Raw genomic sequence first — 7500 nt, forward strand, 5'->3', positions numbered from 1 at the left:
AGGCGGCTAACAGTGGCAGTATTCAGGCTTTGGTGTTGGGGGGGGGCAGGGTGAGGGGGGTCTCACCTGGCTGTGGCGGACCACCCCAGTGAAGTGAGCTTGGGGGGGCAGGGTGACCCTCAGCTCGGCCTCGTACGCCCCCTCCCCCCCCCCCCCCGTTCCCTGCTGTCACCTGCAGGGTCAGCCCGTGTCATCGCCCAGGAACATCTGCTCCCGGTCGCTGTGGGGGAGGGGGGGAGGGGGGAGGGGGGGGGGGAGGGGAGGGGGGGGGAGGGGGGGGAGGGGAGGGAGGGAGGGGGGGAGGGAGGAGGAGGGGGGGAGGGGGGGGAGGAGGGGGAGGGGAGGGGGGGGGAGGGGGGGAGGGGGGGAGGGAGGGAGGGGGGGAGGGAGGGAGGGGGGGAGGGGGGGAGGGAGGGGGGGGAGGGGGGGGGAGGGGGGGGGGAGGAGGGGGGGAGGAGAGGGGGAGGGGGGGGGAGGAGGGGAGGGGGGGGGGAGGGGGGGGGAACTTTGTTTCATCACAATAGTCTTAACAGATTCAAGCTTAATGTATCTAGCTTATGTAGCTTACTAGCTTTCTTACTTACCAAAGGCAGCTGTTATGTTTGTATTTACGTCATAGGGACTATCTGTTATGTTTGTATTTACGTCATAGGGACTATCTGTTATGTTTGTATTTACGTCATAGGGACTATCTGTTATGTTTGTATTTACGTCATAGGGACTATCTGTTATGTTTGTATTTACGTCATAGGGACTATCTGGCCCAGACCCCCCCCCTGCTGGTGGGAGGACCTTTCCACTGCTGTCCAGGACTGCAGAGTCACTACCTATCTCCCCCCCCCCACCCCCTCAATACAACTGTCTAATCCCTCCTTCCTCCTGTGACATCACAGTATGACATCACAGTATGACATCATCCTACCTGCTGACAGACAGCTGGAGGTCCGGCTTGCAGATGTTGTCGTTCCCACAGTCCAGTAAGATGTGGGCCTGGAACACACACACACACACACACACATATACACACACACACACACACACACACATATACACACACACACACACACATATACACACACACACACACACACACACACATACACACACAAAGAGAGACGCACACACACACACACACATACACACACGTACACACAGAGAGAGAGACACACATACACACACACACACACACACACACACATACACACACACACACACACACACACAAAGAGAGAGACACAGACACACACACATACACACACAGAGATACACACACACACACACACACAGAGACACACACACACACACACACACACACACATACACACACAGAGATACACACACACACACACATATACACACACACACAGACACAGAGATACACACACACACACACACACACAAAGAGAGAGACACAAAAACACACAGACAGAGTAAATTGGAATGTTATTTGCCCTAAACAGAGAACACACAGTGGCAGAATACCTGAGTACTGTGACTGATGACAGACTCATCACAGTATGACATCACAGTATGACATCATCCTACCTGCTGACAGACAGCTGGAGGGGGGTACCTGTCTGGAGGTGTGGTGGGGGGTACCTGTCTGGAGGTGTTGTGGGGGGTGCGGGGGTCCATGATTGGCTGCAGGCCGGTGATGTCAGCAGCACTGCGCTGGTCCAGCCTGACCACCAGGAACACACTGATGGGAGAGATCCTGTCCCTGAACTCTGACTGCTCCTACACACACACACACACACACACAGACACACACACACACAGGGTTAGGGTCAGGGTCAGGGGTCAATCTCACTCTGAACTCCTTCTGACTCACCCTCCCTCCCGTAGTCTCAGATCTCCTCTGCCAACCAACTTGTCATCCCTTCTGCCCGCCTGACTACTATGGGATCTAGAGCCTTCAGCCGTTCTGCTCCCCGCTCTCTGTCTGTCTCCTAACATTCTGGAACTCTCTGTCTGTCTCCTAACATTCTGGAACTCTCTGTCTGTCTCCTAACATTCTGGAACTCTCTGTCTGTCTGTCTCCTAACATTCTGGAACTCTGTCTGTCTCCTAACATTCTGGAACTCTCTGTCTGTCTCCTAACACTCTGGAACTCTCTGTCTGTCTCCTAACATTCTGGAACTCTCTGTCTGTCTCCTAACACTCTGGAACTCTCTGTCTGTCTGTCTCCTAACACTCTGGAACTCTCTGTCTGTCTCCTAACATTCTGGAACTCTCTGTCTGTCTCCTAACATTCTGGAACTCTCTGTCTGTCTCCTAACATTCTGGAACTCTCTGTCTGTCTCCTAACACTCTGGAACTCTCTGTGTGTCTCCTAACACTCTGGAACTCTCTGTCTGTCTCCTAACATTCTGGAACTCTCTGTCTGTCTCCTAACACTCTGGAACTCTCTGTCTGTCTCCTAACATTCTGGAACTCTCTGTCTGTCTCCTAACATTCTGGAACTCTCTGTCTGTCTGTCTCCTAACATTCTGGAACTCTCTGTCTGTCTCCTAACACTCTGGAACTCTCTGTCCGTCTGTCTCCTAACATTCTGGAACTCTCTGTCTGTCTCCTAACATTGGAACTCTCTGTCTGTCTCCTAACATTCTGGAACTCTCTGTCTGTCTCCTAACACTCTGGAACTCTCTGTCTGTCTCCTAACATTCTGGAACTCTCTGTCTGTCTCCTAACACTTCTGGAACTCTCTGTCTGTCTTTCCTAACATTCTGGAACTCTCTGTCTGTCTCCTAACATTCTGGAACTCTCTGTCTGTCTCCTAACATTCTGGAACTCTCTGTCTGTCTCCTAACATTCTGGAACTCTCTGTCTGTCTCCTAACATTCTGGAACTCTCTGTCTGTCTCCTAACATTCTGGAACTCTCTGTCTGTCTGTCTCCTAACATTCTGGAACTCTCTGTCTGTCTGTCTCCTAACATTCTGGAACTCTCTGTCTGTCTCCTAACACTCTGGAACTCTCTGTCTGTCTCCTAACATTCTGGAACTCTCTGTCTGTCTCCTAACATTCTGGAACTCTCTGTCTGTCTCCTAACATTCTGGAACTCTCTGTCTGTCTCCTAACATTCTGGAACTCTCTGTCTGTCTCCTAACATTCTGGAACTCTCTGTCTGTCTCCTAACATTCTGGAACTCTCTGTCTGTCTCCTAACATTCTGGAACTCTCTGTCTGTCTCCTAACATTCTGGAACTCTCTGTCTGTCTCCTAACATTCTGGAACTCTCTGTCTGTCTGTCTCCTAACATTCTGGAACTCTCTGTCTGTCTCCTAACATTCTGGAACTCTCTGTCTGTCTCCTAACATTCTGGAACTCTCTGTCTGTCTCCTAACACTCTGGAACTCTCTGTCTGTCTCCTAACATTCTGGAACTCTCTGTCTGTCTCCTAACATTCTGGAACTCTCTGTCTGTCTCCTAACATTCTGGAACTCTCTGTCTGTCTCCTAACATTCTGGAACTCTCTGTCTGTCTCCTAACATTCTGGAACTCTCTGTCTGTCTCCTAACATTCTGGAACTCTCTGTCTGTCTGTCTCCTAACATTCTGGAACTCTCTGTCTGTCTCCTAACATTCTGGAACTCTCTGTCTGTCTCCTAACATTCTGGAACTCTCTGTCTGTCTCCTAACACTCTGGAACTCTCTGTCTGTCTCCTAACATTCTGGAACTCTCTGTCTGTCTCCTAACATTCTGGAACTCTCTGTCTGTCTCCTAACATTCTGGAACTCTCTGTCTGTCTCCTAACATTCTGGAACTCTCTGTCTGTCTCCTAACATTCTGTAACTCTCTGTCTGTCTCCTAACATTCTGGAACTCTCTGTCTGTCTCCTAACATTCTGGAACTCTCTGTCTGTCTCCTAACATTCTGGAACTCTCTGTCTGTCTCCTAACATTCTGGAACTCTCTGTCTGTCTGTCTCCTAACATTCTGGAACTCTCTGTCTGTCTGTCTCCTAACATTCTGGAACTCTCTGTCTGTCTCCTAACACTCTGGAACTCTCTGTCTGTCTCCTAACATTCTGGAACTCTCTGTCTGTCTCCTAACATTCTGGAACTCTCTGTCTGTCTCCTAACATTCTGGAACTCTCTGTCTGTCTCCTAACATTCTGGAACTCTCTGTCTGTCTCCTAACATTCTGGAACTCTCTGTCTGTCTCCTAACATTCTGTAACTCTCTGTCTGTCTCCTAACATTCTGGAACTCTCTGTCTGTCTCCTAACATTCTGGAACTCTCTGTCTGTCTCCTAACATTCTGGAACTCTCTGTCTGTCTCCTAACATTCTGGAACTCTCTGTCTGTCTGTCTCCTAACATTCTGGAACTCTCTGTCTGTCTCCTAACATTCTGGAACTCTCTGTCTGTCTCCTAACATTCTGGAACTCTCTGTCTGTCTCCTAACACTCTGGAACTCTCTGTGTGTCTCCTAACACTCTGGAACTCTCTGTCTGTCTCCTAACATTCTGGAACTCTCTGTCTGTCTCCTAACACTCTGGAACTCTCTGTCTGTCTCCTAACATTCTGGAACTCTCTGTCTGTCTCCTAACATTCTGGAACTCTCTGTCTGTCTGTCTCCTAACATTCTGGAACTCTCTGTCTGTCTCCTAACACTCTGGAACTCTCTGTCCGTCTGTCTCCTAACATTCTGGAACTCTCTGTCTGTCTCCTAACATTCTGGAACTCTCTGTCTGTCTCCTAACATTCTGGAACTCTCTGTCTGTCTCCTAACACTCTGGAACTCTCTGTCTGTCTGTCTCCTAACATTCTGGAACTCTCTGTCTGTCTCCTAACATTCTGGAACTCTCTGTCTCCTAACATTCTGGAACTCTCTGTCTGTCTCCTAACATTCTGGAACTCTCTGTCTGTCTCCTAACATTCTGGAACTCTCTGTCTGTCTCCTAACATTCTGGAACTCTCTGTCTGTCTCCTAACATTCTGGAACTCTCTGTCTGTCTGTCTCCTAACATTCTGGAACTCTCTGTCTGTCTGTCTCCTAACATTCTGGAACTCTCTGTCTGTCTCCTAACACTCTGGAACTCTCTGTCTGTCTCCTAACATTCTGGAACTCTCTGTCTGTCTCCTAACATTCTGGAACTCTCTGTCTGTCTCCTAACATTCTGGAACTCTCTGTCTGTCTCCTAACATTCTGGAACTCTCTGTCTGTCTCCTAACATTCTGGAACTCTCTGTCTGTCTCCTAACATTCTGTAACTCTCTGTCTGTCTCCTAACATTCTGGAACTCTCTGTCTGTCTCCTAACATTCTGGAACTCTCTGTCTGTCTCCTAACATTCTGGAACTCTCTGTCTGTCTCCTAACATTCTGGAACTCTCTGTCTGTCTGTCTCCTAACATTCTGGAACTCTCTGTCTGTCTCCTAACATTCTGGAACTCTCTGTCTGTCTCCTAACATTCTGGAACTCTCTGTCTGTCTCCTAACACTCTGGAACTCTCTGTCTGTCTCCTAACATTCTGGAACTCTCTGTCTGTCTCCTAACATTCTGGAACTCTCTGTCTGTCTCCTAACATTCTGGAACTCTCTGTCTGTCTCCTAACATTCTGGAACTCTCTGTCTGTCTCCTAACATTCTGGAACTCTCTGTCTGTCTCCTAACATTCTGGAACTCTCTGTCTGTCTGTCTCCTAACATTCTGGAACTCTCTGTCTGTCTCCTAACATTCTGGAACTCTCTGTCTGTCTCCTAACATTCTGGAACTCTCTGTCTGTCTCCTAACACTCTGGAACTCTCTGTCTGTCTCCTAACATTCTGGAACTCTCTGTCTGTCTCCTAACATTCTGGAACTCTCTGTCTGTCTCCTAACATTCTGGAACTCTCTGTCTGTCTCCTAACATTCTGGAACTCTCTGTCTGTCTCCTAACATTCTGGAACTCTCTGTCTGTCTCCTAACATTCTGGAACTCTCTGTCTGTCTGTCTCCTAACATTCTGGAACTCTCTGTCTGTCTGTCTCCTAACATTCTGGAACTCTCTGTCTGTCTCCTAACACTCTGGAACTCTCTGTCTGTCTCCTAACATTCTGGAACTCTCTGTCTGTCTCCTAACATTCTGGAACTCTCTGTCTGTCTCCTAACATTCTGGAACTCTCTGTCTGTCTCCTAACATTCTGGAACTCTCTGTCTGTCTCCTAACATTCTGGAACTCTCTGTCTGTCTCCTAACATTCTGTAACTCTCTGTCTGTCTCCTAACATTCTGGAACTCTCTGTCTGTCTCCTAACATTCTGGAACTCTCTGTCTGTCTCCTAACATTCTGGAACTCTCTGTCTGTCTCCTAACATTCTGGAACTCTCTGTCTGTCTGTCTCCTAACATTCTGGAACTCTCTGTCTGTCTCCTAACATTCTGGAACTCTCTGTCTGTCTCCTAACATTCTGGAACTCTCTGTCTGTCTCCTAACATTCTGGAACTCTCTGTCTGTCTCCTAACATTCTGGAACTCTCTGTCTGTCTCCTAACACTCTGGAACTCTCTGTCTGTCTCCTAACATTCTGGAACTCTCTGTCTGTCTCCTAACACTCTGGAACTCTCTGTCTGTCTCCTAACATTCTGGAACTCTCTGTCTGTCTCCTAACATTCTGGAACTCTCTGTCTGTCTCCTAACATTCTGGAACTCTCTGTCTGTCTCCTAACATTCTGGAACTCTCTGTCTGTCTCCTAACATACATAATATTGACACTCTCTCCACTTTCAAATCCAGTCTTATAACACACCTTTTCACATAAAGGCAACATCTGGTTGATCTGCTGTGTTTAGTTTGTTGTTATGTCTGACTTTGCTGTTTTCATCTCACTCTGCTTAGTTGATTGTATAATGTTCTGATATGTGGTTTTAACTGTGTTAAGGTGTCCTTCAGAGCCTTGAAAGGCGCCCTGAAATATATATGTATTATTATTATTATTATTATTATTATTATTATTATTATTATTATTATTATTATTACTATGAGGTAGGCGTCCAGGGTTAGGGTCAGGGGTCAGGGTCAGGGGTCAGGTTAGTTACTATGAGGTAGGCGTCCAGGGTCAGGGTCAGGGGTCAGGGGTCAGGTTAGTTACTATGAGGTAGGCGTCCAGGGTCAGGGTCAGGGTCAGGGGTCAGGGGTCAGGTTAGTTACTATGAGGTAGGCGTCCAGGGTCAGGGGTCAGGGTCAGGGTCAGGGGTCAGGGGTCAGGTTAGTTACTATGAGGTAGGCGTCCAGGGTCAGGGTCAGGGACAGGGTCAGGGGTCAGGTTAGTTACTATGAGGTAGGCGTCCAGGGTCAGGGGTCAGGTTAGTTACTATGAGGTAGGCGTCCAGGGTCAGGGGTCAGGTTAGTTACTATGAGGTAGGCGTCCAGGGTCAGGGTCAGGGTCAGGGGTCAGGGGTCAGGGTCAGGTTAGTTACTATTAGGAAGGCATCCAGGGTCAGGGTCAGGGGTCAGGGTCAGGGGTCAGGTTAGTTACTATGAGGTAGGCGTCCAGGGTCAGGGTCAGGGGTCAGGGTCAGGGGT

The 7500-nt window shown here is 48.5% G+C and overlaps 1 pseudogene across 1 annotated transcript in view; it reads right to left on the reverse strand.

Annotated features, from left to right (window-relative positions):
* Positions 1–7500, reverse strand: part of LOC308165709 (integrin alpha-V-like) — a 57383-nt pseudogene that overhangs the window by 34110 nt on the left and 15773 nt on the right. Inside the window, exons 18-19 of the transcript in view lie at positions 1600–1737; positions 67–162 (exon numbers count right to left, since the gene is read on the reverse strand). The product of the transcript in view is annotated as an integrin alpha-V-like (transcript). The remainder of the gene's footprint in view (positions 1–66; positions 163–1599; positions 1738–7500) is intronic.

Source organism: Nansenia antarctica, assembly GCF_963989245.1.
Source record: "Nansenia antarctica genome assembly, chromosome: 9".
In the NCBI taxonomy this organism is placed as follows: domain Eukaryota; kingdom Metazoa; phylum Chordata; class Actinopteri; order Argentiniformes; family Microstomatidae; genus Nansenia; species Nansenia antarctica.